An 11,167-nucleotide genomic window follows, 5' to 3' on the forward strand; every position below is an offset into this window, starting at 1 on the left:
TTAAGGTCATAAGCCAGTTGGAAGGGGATCCAAGGGGGCTCCGAAGGCTTCTAAAGACCTAGCAAAGTTGTTGGGGGAGGGGTTCCCCAGACGATTTTGAGCTGGAATCCACATAGCAATCTTATGCAGGACCTCGCTGAATATCAACCAGGACCTGCATAAGCTCCAGCAACCAGAGCAACACCATTTAACCACACAGATATTCAGTGCCGTGGCCTGTCTATAGGACATCGAATATCAGGGGCTAATCTAGCCAGCAAGTCAGCTGAATACCAATTAAGAACTTTATAAAATACGCACACAAGCATTTATTCTTTGCAGCATACACACAATTACGCCTGCCTCAGAATAGGCAGGACAGTTTTATAAAAACACATGCATTTTTGCTTTCATAAAACAGATGTACTATATACCCTCGAATGCCTAGGCATCCTGTTACAAATTTATTCAATCTGATCATTTAGAAAGCTGTGCACGTTACATTTTGCAACAGGCAGAAAAAGGCCATATGGCCTATCCAATCTACTCATCCACCATCTATATTCTCCCTTCCTTTTCCCTAGAGATCGTCTGTGCTTGTCCCAAGCTTTCTTGAGTTCAAATAGAGAGAGTCATTCATCACCATCATCTCCATTAGGAGGCTATTCCACAAATCCACCACCCTTTCCAAGAAGTGTTTCCTCAGGTAAAACTCAGATTGCATTCATTAATAGAGAGGGCCTTTTTTAAGTTGCTACTGGATTTGTATAATTATGCACCAAGTTCTCTCACCATTGATTGTTTTTTTGTGTATATTTCTTTTTGTAGTTGTTAAAAGCTTAAATTAATTTTAAAAAATCTTCAAATAAATAAATAAAGTTGCCACTGACTTAAGAGTAATTTTATATCTGTCTGTACTTGTCACTGGAATGTCTTTAAAAATTAGGGCCACTGGTCAATTAAAAATTTTAATTCTGATTAATCTCAAGGTTAAAAAATATATATATATATTGCATTCACCTCACACCACACACCCCCAGCAGTTCTCTCCCTTCTTTCCTCCCCATCTAGCTGTTTTTAAAAGCTTGCCCATTTCATGGGCAGCACCTGCAATGCTAGCAGGCTTCTTCCACTGGCTCCAAGAGCATTTCTACAGCATTCCTGTTTCCGAGAGGGCAGGAAGGCTCACAAAGCAAGCAGAGGAAGCTTGCTAGCACTGCAGGCGCTGCCCATGAGACTAGCAAGCCTTAAAATCAGCTGGATTGGAAGGGGGAAGGAATAGAGAGAAATGTCAGACTGCCAGAGGGGATGGGGAGATCATACTATATAGGTAGAGCACCAGCCTGGGATGTTGATTAATTTTCTGTTCAATTCAAAGTTTTAATTGCAATTAATAGTTGATCATGTTAATGCAATTAATTAACAGCCTAATGTAAATACACAAGTACTTTCATTCTGAAAATTATCCCACAGTTAATGCCTATAACTTGTACAAGTATTTTTACAGCACTATATGGTGTGGTAACCATGTTAATCTACTTTTTAAAGCTAATATATAGCAATAAAGCAAAATACAGTAAAACCTTCGTTTGCAAGCATAATTTGTTCCGGAAACATGCTTGTAATCCAAAACACTCGTATATCAAAGCGAATTGCCCCATAAGAAATAATGGAAACTAGACGATTCGTTCCACAACATAAGAACAGCCTTAATGGGTCAGCCCAGTAGCCCGTTCTCATGGTGGCCAATCCAGGTCATTACCATGTTTCCCCGAAAATAAGACACTGTCATATTAATTTTGGGCCCAAAAAGGCACTAGGTCTTATTTTCGGGTAGGTCTTATTTTTTTTCATGTACAATGATCATCTCTCCCTTCCTCTCCTCCACCCCAAATCTTCCTATTTCCTTTCTCTCCCCCACATGTGCAGCATCTTGCTTCCCCTCTCACCCATCCCCTTGTGCAGTATCTTTCTATCCCTCCCTTCCTCCCCGCAACCCCCTGCTGACCCTTCCATCTCTCCCATGTGAACCCCGACCACGAACCAAAATACCTGGAAACAAACAGCAGTGTCGGCAGTACAGGCTGGATTGCGACCTGCCCTTCTCACTTCCAGGCGTTCCTCTGCCGCATCACTGATGATGTCATTAGCAACACGGAACGGCCGGGCGTGAAAAGGGCAGCCTGTGATCCAGCCTGTGCTGTCAACATTGCTGTTTGTTTCCAGGTATTTCAGTTTGCGTTCGGGGTTCGCATGGGAGGGAGAGATGGAAGGGTCGGCGGGAGGCGCACGGGGGAGAGGGGAAGCGCTGCTGCTGGTGACTAGGGCTTATTTTGGGAGGTAGGGCTTATATTAAGACCTACCCCGAAAATCATGCTAGGGCTTATTTTCAGCATAGGTCTTATTTTCAGGGAAACACGGTAATACCTGGCTAAAACCCAAGTAGTAGCAATATTCCATGTTACCGATATAGGGCAAGCAGTGGCTTCTCCCATGTTTTTCTCAATAAGAGACTATGGACTTTTCCTCCAGGAACTTGTCCAAACCTTTCTTAAAACCAGCTACGCTATCCACTCTTACCACATCCTCTGGCAATGCATTCCAGAGCTTAACTATTCTCCGAGTGAAAAAAATTCCCTCCTATTGGTTTTAAAAGTATTTCCCTGTAACTTCATCGTGTGTCCCCTAATCTTTGTAATTATTGATGGAGTGAAAAATCGATTCACTTGTACCTGTTCTATTCCACTCAGGTTTTGTAGACTTCAATCATATCTCCCCTCAGCCATCTTTAATACAAAATACTGTATGTACTTCTATTGCAAGATCTCACTCGTTTAGAACAGTCACTACACTCCCGCAGTGTCAGAGAGCGAAGAACCATCGGCTCAATTGTGATGTTGTGATGTGTGTATATTGTATGTACTTGTATTGCAAGACCTTGCTTGTTTATCAACTTAAAATTTAATAAATGTTTTGCTTGTCTTGCAAAACACTTGTATACCAAGTTACTTGCAATCCAAGTTTTACTGTACCTTTTTTACTGGACTAACTTAATACTTTCTTGATTTGCTTCCTATGAGATTACCATTGGAATGCTTTGTTTCACTTATATGTTCTGACATTTGTAAACATTTGTTTATTTCTGATCTGAAGAAGGGGGGGTTACCTTTGAAAGCTAATAAAAAAATATATTTAGTCCAATAAGATATCACCTTTTTTCCTTTATATTACTTTGCACACTTTCAAAGTATATTACCTATAAGTATGCATGAACTTCCAAACTCTACCCCAGGGAATGTCTCCCTGACAGCAGATAAAGCCACCTACATAACAGCACTTGAGTGCAATTCCATCAGCGCCTACCTATTTAGGTTCCAGGAATGCATATAAATTACCAGAATACCGGTATATACACGTGCTTGTGTGTATACAAAAGGATATGAAGATATTCTGGTTATGGCCTTTGAATAACAGATGTCGGGATAGATTTTGGCATCTTCTGTGGTCTTCTTCTCCCCTATCATGCCTTCCTTCCCTCCCCCGATGCTCACATGTTTTTCTCTTCACTTTTCCTCCTCTATCCTTCCTTTCCCCTCCCCTCATTTTCTTTACAGATCACTATATTGTGTTGTTAGGCTTTCCCTTTTCTCCCTCCATTATTTTTACTGTTAAGCTGTTATGCTGTGTTGCGGTGCTAATGGCAGTATATTAAGCATCTGAAATAAAGGAAATGCTGTGTAGTTCAAAGGCAGATATGCACTTACGTGGAATCTGAAAAGATCATGAATAGAATAGAATAGACTAATATATGCATGTTTTTTTAATAATCTAGGTGTGAGCATTTACAACAGCACTACATAAGAGCACAAGAAATGCCTTCACCGAATCAGACCTTAGGTCCATCTAGTCCGGCGACCCGCACATGCGGAGGCTAAGCTAGGTGCTTCCCTGATGAAGACCCTGTTTTACCCGTATCCCTCAATGTGATTTGCAAGAAGGTGTGCATCCAACTTGCCCCTGAATCCCAGAATGGTGGTGTCCATCACAACCTCCTCCGGGAGAGCATTCCAAGCGTCCACCACTCATTGTATGAAACAGAACTTCCTGACATTTGCCCTGGGCCTGTTGCCCCTCAATTTCAGTCCATGACCTCTTGTCCGAGTCACATTTGACAACGTGAATAACGGTGTTTCTTGCTCTATTTTGTTGAATCCTTTTATTATTTTAAAAGTCCCTATCATATCCCCTCGCAGTCTTCTCTTCCCCAGGGTGAACAAGCCCAGTTTTCCGAGTCATTCCTTGTAGCTCAGATTCTCCATACCCTTTACTAGCTTCGTGGCTCGCCTCTGCACCCTCTCCAGCAGGGTTATATCCTTCTTTAGGTAGGGAGACCAGTGTTAGATACAGTACTCCAAGTGCGGTCTGACCATTGCTCTGTAAAGCAGCATTATGACGTCCGCCGAACTACTTGTGATTCCCTTCTTTATCATGCTCAACATCCTGTTTGCTTTCTTTGCCGCTGCTGCGCATTGAGCTGACAAGTTGGTTTAAGTGCTCATACTTACAATATAGGTGTATATGGGGGGGGGGTGCAGAAAAGTTCTCACTCGAATCCAACTTCCTAAATTCTGAGCGTTATTTTGCCACTGTAGCTGAAAAGAGTGTTATTTTATTTTGCAAAGTGCCAATTTGCAGAATTGTAATGCTGTGATTTGACATCGTTTCAGTTCATCGATTGAACCATGTCAACAGTGTGGAATTTTCACGTGTGGAACTCCGACCCATCATGAAGTTCCTATTCCTGCAGAAGAAAACTCCAAAGTAAATGTATGATGCAAACATTGAGTGATATATGCCCATCATACTTCACAGTGAAGAAGTGGTGTGCAAACTTTTAGTGTGGATATTTCGAGACCAAAAATGTAGCAAGGTCTAAGAGGCTTCAAACGGTGTCAACTCCTGAAATTGTTGACCATGTCCATGAACTGATTTTGGTATATCAGAGAATAATCGGCTAAAATAATTGGAGATACTACAGCTATCCAGGGAACTTTTTGGATACACAAACAGCTGGATATGCAGAATCTGTCAGCCAAGTGAGTGCCCAAATGTTTGAATGTTGAGTGGACATTTCCAAGCTGATTTTGCACCATTGTCAGCAAACTGGTGCCAACTTTTTGGAATGATTAGTTACTGTTGATGAAACATGGTTACACCACCATGATCCTGAGACAAAACAAAAGTCCATGCAATGATGGCATTCAGATTCTCCAAGGTCAAGAAAATTCTAGAACCAAAAGTCATCAGGAAAGCTGTTGGCCACAGTGTTTTGAGATATATCTTCCAAGGGGCAAAACAGTTAATGCAGAATACTACTGTAACTTCTATGCCAATTAAAGGAGGCACTGAAATAAAAAAAGGAGGGAGAAACTGCAGAAAAAAGTTCTTTTTGCAAGACAATGCACCTGTTCAGAAGGATGTTTTGATACATTTGGGGTTTCAGCACATAAATCATCTACCCTACTCACCAGATTTTGCTCTATTTGACTATTTTAAAAGAGTTTGAAAGGGTAAAGTTTGCATGATTTGGAGGCGATTGCAGCAGCGAAACAATATTTCAGTGTCCCGACATCAGAGTATTTTTTGGAAGGGTTACAGAAACTTCAGCCACAATGTGCCAAGTGTGTTGAATTTTGGGATGAATATGTGGAATAACATGTAAGTTTCATGGCTCCACGTCATTCCCTTCTTGGTTGGGCTGAGCTGAAAACATTTTAGCTCCCCCTCGTATTGCCCTGCTATGCCAGCGATGCCAACTTACCCAGTTCTAGGTTGAAGATTTGGGGACAATACTGGATTTCTGGCCATCCCATACTGGTGCATTATGAGATTTATAGCACTTGATCCTGTCCTTTGAAATCAGTGCTACAAACCCCATACTGCTTTAGGAAGTTATTTCAAAACCAGGACTCAACAAAAAGCCTCCAGCCTTTGGAGCTAAATAACTTGACACCTCTGCTAGTCTAGTACAGGTACAGTATTTTGAAAAAGAAAGTAAGCTCCCACTTTCCTTTATAGAACAGGCTCTAAATAGGCACATTGTATAACAGGTCAGGACCTGTGCAGTAGCCCTCTATCTATACCCTGCTGGAAAAAGGGATAGAAGGGTATAGATAGAGGGCTACTGCACAGGTCCTGACCTGTTGGGCCGCCGCGTGAGCGGACTGCTGGGCACGATGGACCTCGGGTCTGACCCAGTGGAGGCATTGCTTATGTTCTTATGTGCATATTTGTATCCACATATATATGATAATACAGTGTTTTGGGTGGTTTTTTTTTTTTTTTTTAACAGTTCTCTTTGAGTGACCAAGTGTTTTATAATTTTCCTTACTAAAGGGCCCGATTTACTAAGCTTCCCACTGCCCCTCCCCCAAGTACTGAATGAGCTATAAGCTTTAGTAAAGAAGGCCCCTAAGGAAAGAAAATGCCTAACCACAGACTGTCACAGAGAACAGATGCATTCAATACAGCACTGAAAACCAGTAAGAAATCTATAAGCATCTACACCTATGAGCTCCCGATCTACACTAATATGAGAAAACAGTGAGAGACTGCAAGTTCCCCGATCTGTGCTGTTATGGTGCTCCATTTGGAAATGGCGAACAAGGAGCCTCTTTAAGACCCTTAGCTTAACTGTGCACGGTATCTTTCTGCAGAGATGGGGAGGGGGTGGCATCCTCTGCACTGGCCCCAACAACCAATTGCCCCCCCCCCTCTGTGGGAGCCTCTCTATACTAGAAGGACAGAATTTACCTGCAAGGGGTGTGTGAACAGTCAAGAGCCAGCTGCCGGTGATGTTTTCAGAATCGCCACTTTTGGTGCAGCTCCAATGATACCTCAGAAGAAGGGAAGTGGGGTAGGGCAACTCTCCACAGTCAGGCTCCCTTGCTCTTGGGTTCAAGGAGGAATTCTCCCAGAGTTTCTCTAAGCTGCTCCTTGCCACAGCCGGAATAAGGCATAGGCAAACTAGGCACGTGCCTTGGGCCCAAAAGTTTGGGGGAGTCCTGTAGACGGGTTCCGGATTCAGGAGGTGAGGATTAGCCACTCTTTGGATTTTATTTTTTTTTCAGGATTCTACATATTATTACATGATCTGCTTTGAAGTGAGAGGGTAAAGTATCTGGATATTTTTCAAAGTTTAGCCCTCTACAGCTCTCCAGTGCCTCCCCCTTCCAGTTCGGAGTCTATGGTACAACCCAGCCAATGCAATGCTGCTGTAGTCACAGGAAGGAGGGGCTGAGATGCAAGTGCTCGGTTGAAGGCTGAGCCCTACGCACAGGGCTTTGGAGAGAGCCAATAGAATAAGTGAGTGTCTTGGGCGTGGGGGAGGGGATTGTTCAGCAGGGGTAGGAATATAATAGGAAGGGGGGGGGGAGTTACAAACTGAGAAAAAGAGCTGGTAAAAAAAAAAAAACAAAAAAACAACGCAGGAACTTTACATGATGGAGAGCATTGACTGAAAAAGCAGCACGGCACCAAAAGAGAGAGAAAGCGTGTACAGTATGTGGAAATTTTCAGCCTGGGGAATTTACTAAGCCACCAGAACTACTGTTACTTACACAAATTCCTTTGAAACTGGCTTAATGCCACTTCTTCTATTTAAAGCTCCAAGGAAAGATAAGCTTCACAGATAGAAAAAGCAAAAGATTATATTTTTTCTCACATGTAAAGCTTTTTCTATAGTTATACTTCAGAAACATGGTTTCTAAATCTCACATGTTGTTTGGTAGTCCACCTTTAGCTCAATCAGTGGATGGTAAGAATGATTTGCCTAACTTTCCATGTTCTCAGCCTGCTGTTCCAGAGCCAATTTACCCTGGTACACCTGGAAGAATTTTTGGCCAGGCCTCCCAATTCAATCTTTGTAGTCCATGATTTTACCCACTGAAACTAGTGCTGCATGTCCCTTAGTGCATGTGGATAGCATTAATAGAAATCCAGAACTGGCCTACAAGCTCCTCCTTGGAACCATCCTTATTTAATGCATATAAGAGTGCCTTGGGTAAGCGTTTCTCCTTCACTCTTTTTCTTTTCCAGATAACATTTTACTTTTTTTTTTTTTTGCCTTGCCAACGATTCTTGCTGACACACTGCTGCACATATACTGGTTGAGGATCTAAGTGAATGGTCAAAAAGGAAATTCCTTAAACTAAACAAGCAGAAGACAAATGTACTTTGGTTCAGGGATTTCAACTCACTGCCTCATTCAGAACTAATATTGTCTACAAGTGAAAAACTAACGATAGACAAAAGTCAAAGGTATTGGGTGTTATCCTTGACTTCGGCCTAATTATGGGAGAGCAGATTGCCTCATTGGTCAGAAAATGTTTCTTCAGACAGGCAATGGAGAACAATAAGACCAGCTATCAGCCTGACCAGCTTTGGAACAGTAGCTCAGGCAGTCTTACTTCCATATCTGGATTATTGCAGCTTTCTATACTGTAACATCCCAATCTTAAGAGATTGCAGTTGCTTCAGAACACAGCGGCTAGAATGATCTTTTGCATGACCCGATTTGAAAGGGCCAGTCTACTACTCGTGGAGCTACGCTGGTTGCCAGTTAAGAGCAGAATCCAATTTAAAGTCACATGTATTATCCATAAGGCTATATATGGGGAAAACTTGACTGGCCTAACATCTGCCATTCAGGTCGTGCAATCCTTCTCCATCTCAAGAACAGCCCAACTCTTCAAATTGCCTTTTCTCTCCCCAAGTCAAATCAGGAAAAAAAAATCTCTCTTCAAGTCTACCTTCAAGTTCCAAGGTCCTAAGATTTGGGATTACCTCACAGCTTGCTTGTGATGGATCCCTTCCTACCTTCAATTCGGGAAATAACTAAAGATACATCTATACGCACTGTAATCCAGGACTTGATCTCAATATTATCTTTATCCTTGATGTTACTGCTATGAATACCTTGTAATCTTATTGTAAACCACACTGATTCCTTGCTGATAATTGCAAGGTATAAGAAACGGTATGGTAACTTAGTAGCTCTCCAGCTCTAATCATTAAGCCAAACCATTTGAAGCATGTGCCTGCCTAGTTCCCATGCTCAATTTATTTTGGCCACACCCACAGCAAGGTTCTCCTTTTTCGTTAATATGAAATATGGAGGGCAGAACATGAATGTAAATAATGGAGAAAGGGAGGGCAAGGAAAATGAATGTGATATAGGATGGTGGGAATTAGCCAGGTAAATGGAAGTTCACAGTGGGGTTTGCCTAGGACCCAATATAGTATTAATCTAGCCCTGTTCCATGCAGTCAAACTGGGGTAGGGGGGAGTCTAGAGCTGTTTAAAGATGGCATAGAACAGGCTGCACAACTCATATTCCGTGAGAGATGCAATACTCGCCTCTCTCAAGTCTCTTCATGGGCTTCCCATTCATTTCTGAATACAGTTCAAACTCCTCTTACTAACCCACAGGTGAATTTGCTCTGTAGCTCCTCAGTATATCTCTTCATTTATCTCCCCCCTACACTCTCCCCCCCCCCCCCCCCACACCTCCGTGAACTCCATTCATTGGGTAAATCCTTCCTATCTGTATTCTCTGCCAACTCCAGATTCCGACCCTTCTATTTTGCTGCGCCGTATGCTTGGAACAGACTTTGTGAGTCATTACATCAGGTTCCATCTCTAGTCAAATACAAGCTAAAAGCCTTCTTTTTCAAGACTGCCTTCAACTCCTAACTCCCACTCACTGTAAGACACCTATGAGAGGGTGGTTTGAAAAGTTTGGTAAAAAAGCAAGTTAAACAATATAGGGCTATACACAGGGGTAGATTCTATAAACTGGTGTCCCAATTGTAGGTGACAGTAGGCATCCTACCATCGTCTGACAGCCAATTGGGATGCATGTTTAAAAACAAAAAACACCAAAATAACTCAGAGGCAGGCTGCCTACTCTGTAGGCATTTGTTGCAGGTGCAGGGAGACATAGTAACATAGTAACATAGTAGATGACGGCAGATAAAGACCCGAATGGTCCATCCAGTCTGCCCAACCTGATTCAATTTAAATTTTTTTTTTTTTTTCCTTCTTAGCTATTTCTGGGCGAGAATCCAAAGCTCTACCCGGTACTGTGCCTGAGTTCCAACTGCCAAAATCTCCGTCAAGACCCACTCCAGCCCATCTACACCCTCCCAGCCATTGAAGCCCTCCCCAGCCCATCCTCCACCAAACGGCCATACACAGACACAGACCGTGCAAGTCTGCCCAGTTACTGGCCTAGTTCAATATTTAATATTATTTTCTGATTCTAAATCCTCTGTGTTCATCCCACGCTTCTTTGAACTCAGTCACAGTTTTACTCTCCACCACCTCTCTCGGGAGCGCATTCCAGGCATCCACCACCCTCTCCGTAAAGTAGAATTTCCTAACATTGCCCCTGAATCTACCACCCCTCAACCTCAAATTATGTCCTCTGGTTTTACCATTTTCCTTTCTCTGGAAAAGATTTTGTTCTACGTTAATACCCTTTAAGTATTTGAACGTCTGAATCATATCTCCCCTGTCTCTCCTTTCCTCTAGGGTATACATATTCAGGTCTTCCAGTCTCTCCTCATACGTCTTCTGGCGCAAGCCTCCTATCATTTTCGTCGCCCTCCTCTGGACCGCCTCAAGTCTTCTTACGTCTTTCGCCAGATACGGTCTCCAAAACTGAACACAATACTCCAAGTGGGGCCTCACCAATGACCTGTACAGGGGCATCAACACCTTCTTCCTTCTACTGACTACGCCTCTCTTTATACAGCCCAGAATCCTTCTGGCAGCAGCCACTGCCTTATCACACTGTTTTTTCACCTTTAGATCTTCGGACACTATCACCCCAAGGTCCCTCTCTCCGTCCGTGCATATCAGCTTCTCTCCTCCCAGCATATACGGTTCCTTCCTATTATTAATCCCCAAATGCATTACTCTGCATTTCTTTGCATTGAATTTTAGTTGCCAGGCATTAGACCATTCCTCTAACTTTTGCAGATCCTTTTTCATATTTTCCACTCCCTCTTCGGTGTCTACTCTGTTACAAATCTTGGTATCATCTGCAAAAAGGCACACTTTTCCTTCTAGCCCTTCAGCAATGTCACTTACATACATATTGAACAGGATTGGCCCCAGCACCGAA

The 11,167-nt window shown here is 42.7% G+C and overlaps 1 protein-coding gene across 1 annotated transcript in view; it reads right to left on the reverse strand.

The window, feature by feature from the left end:
* Positions 1-7,266, reverse strand: part of NABP2 (nucleic acid binding protein 2) — an 88,608-nt gene extending 81,342 nt beyond the window's left edge. The window contains exon 1 of the mRNA XM_033939222.1: positions 6,793-7,266. The gene's annotated coding sequence lies outside the window, so the exon portion shown is untranslated. The remainder of the gene's footprint in view (positions 1-6,792) is intronic.
* Between the last annotated feature and the right edge of the window lie 3,901 nt (positions 7,267-11,167).

Source organism: Geotrypetes seraphini, chromosome 3, assembly GCF_902459505.1.
Source record: "Geotrypetes seraphini chromosome 3, aGeoSer1.1, whole genome shotgun sequence".
NCBI lineage: Eukaryota > Metazoa > Chordata > Amphibia > Gymnophiona > Dermophiidae > Geotrypetes > Geotrypetes seraphini.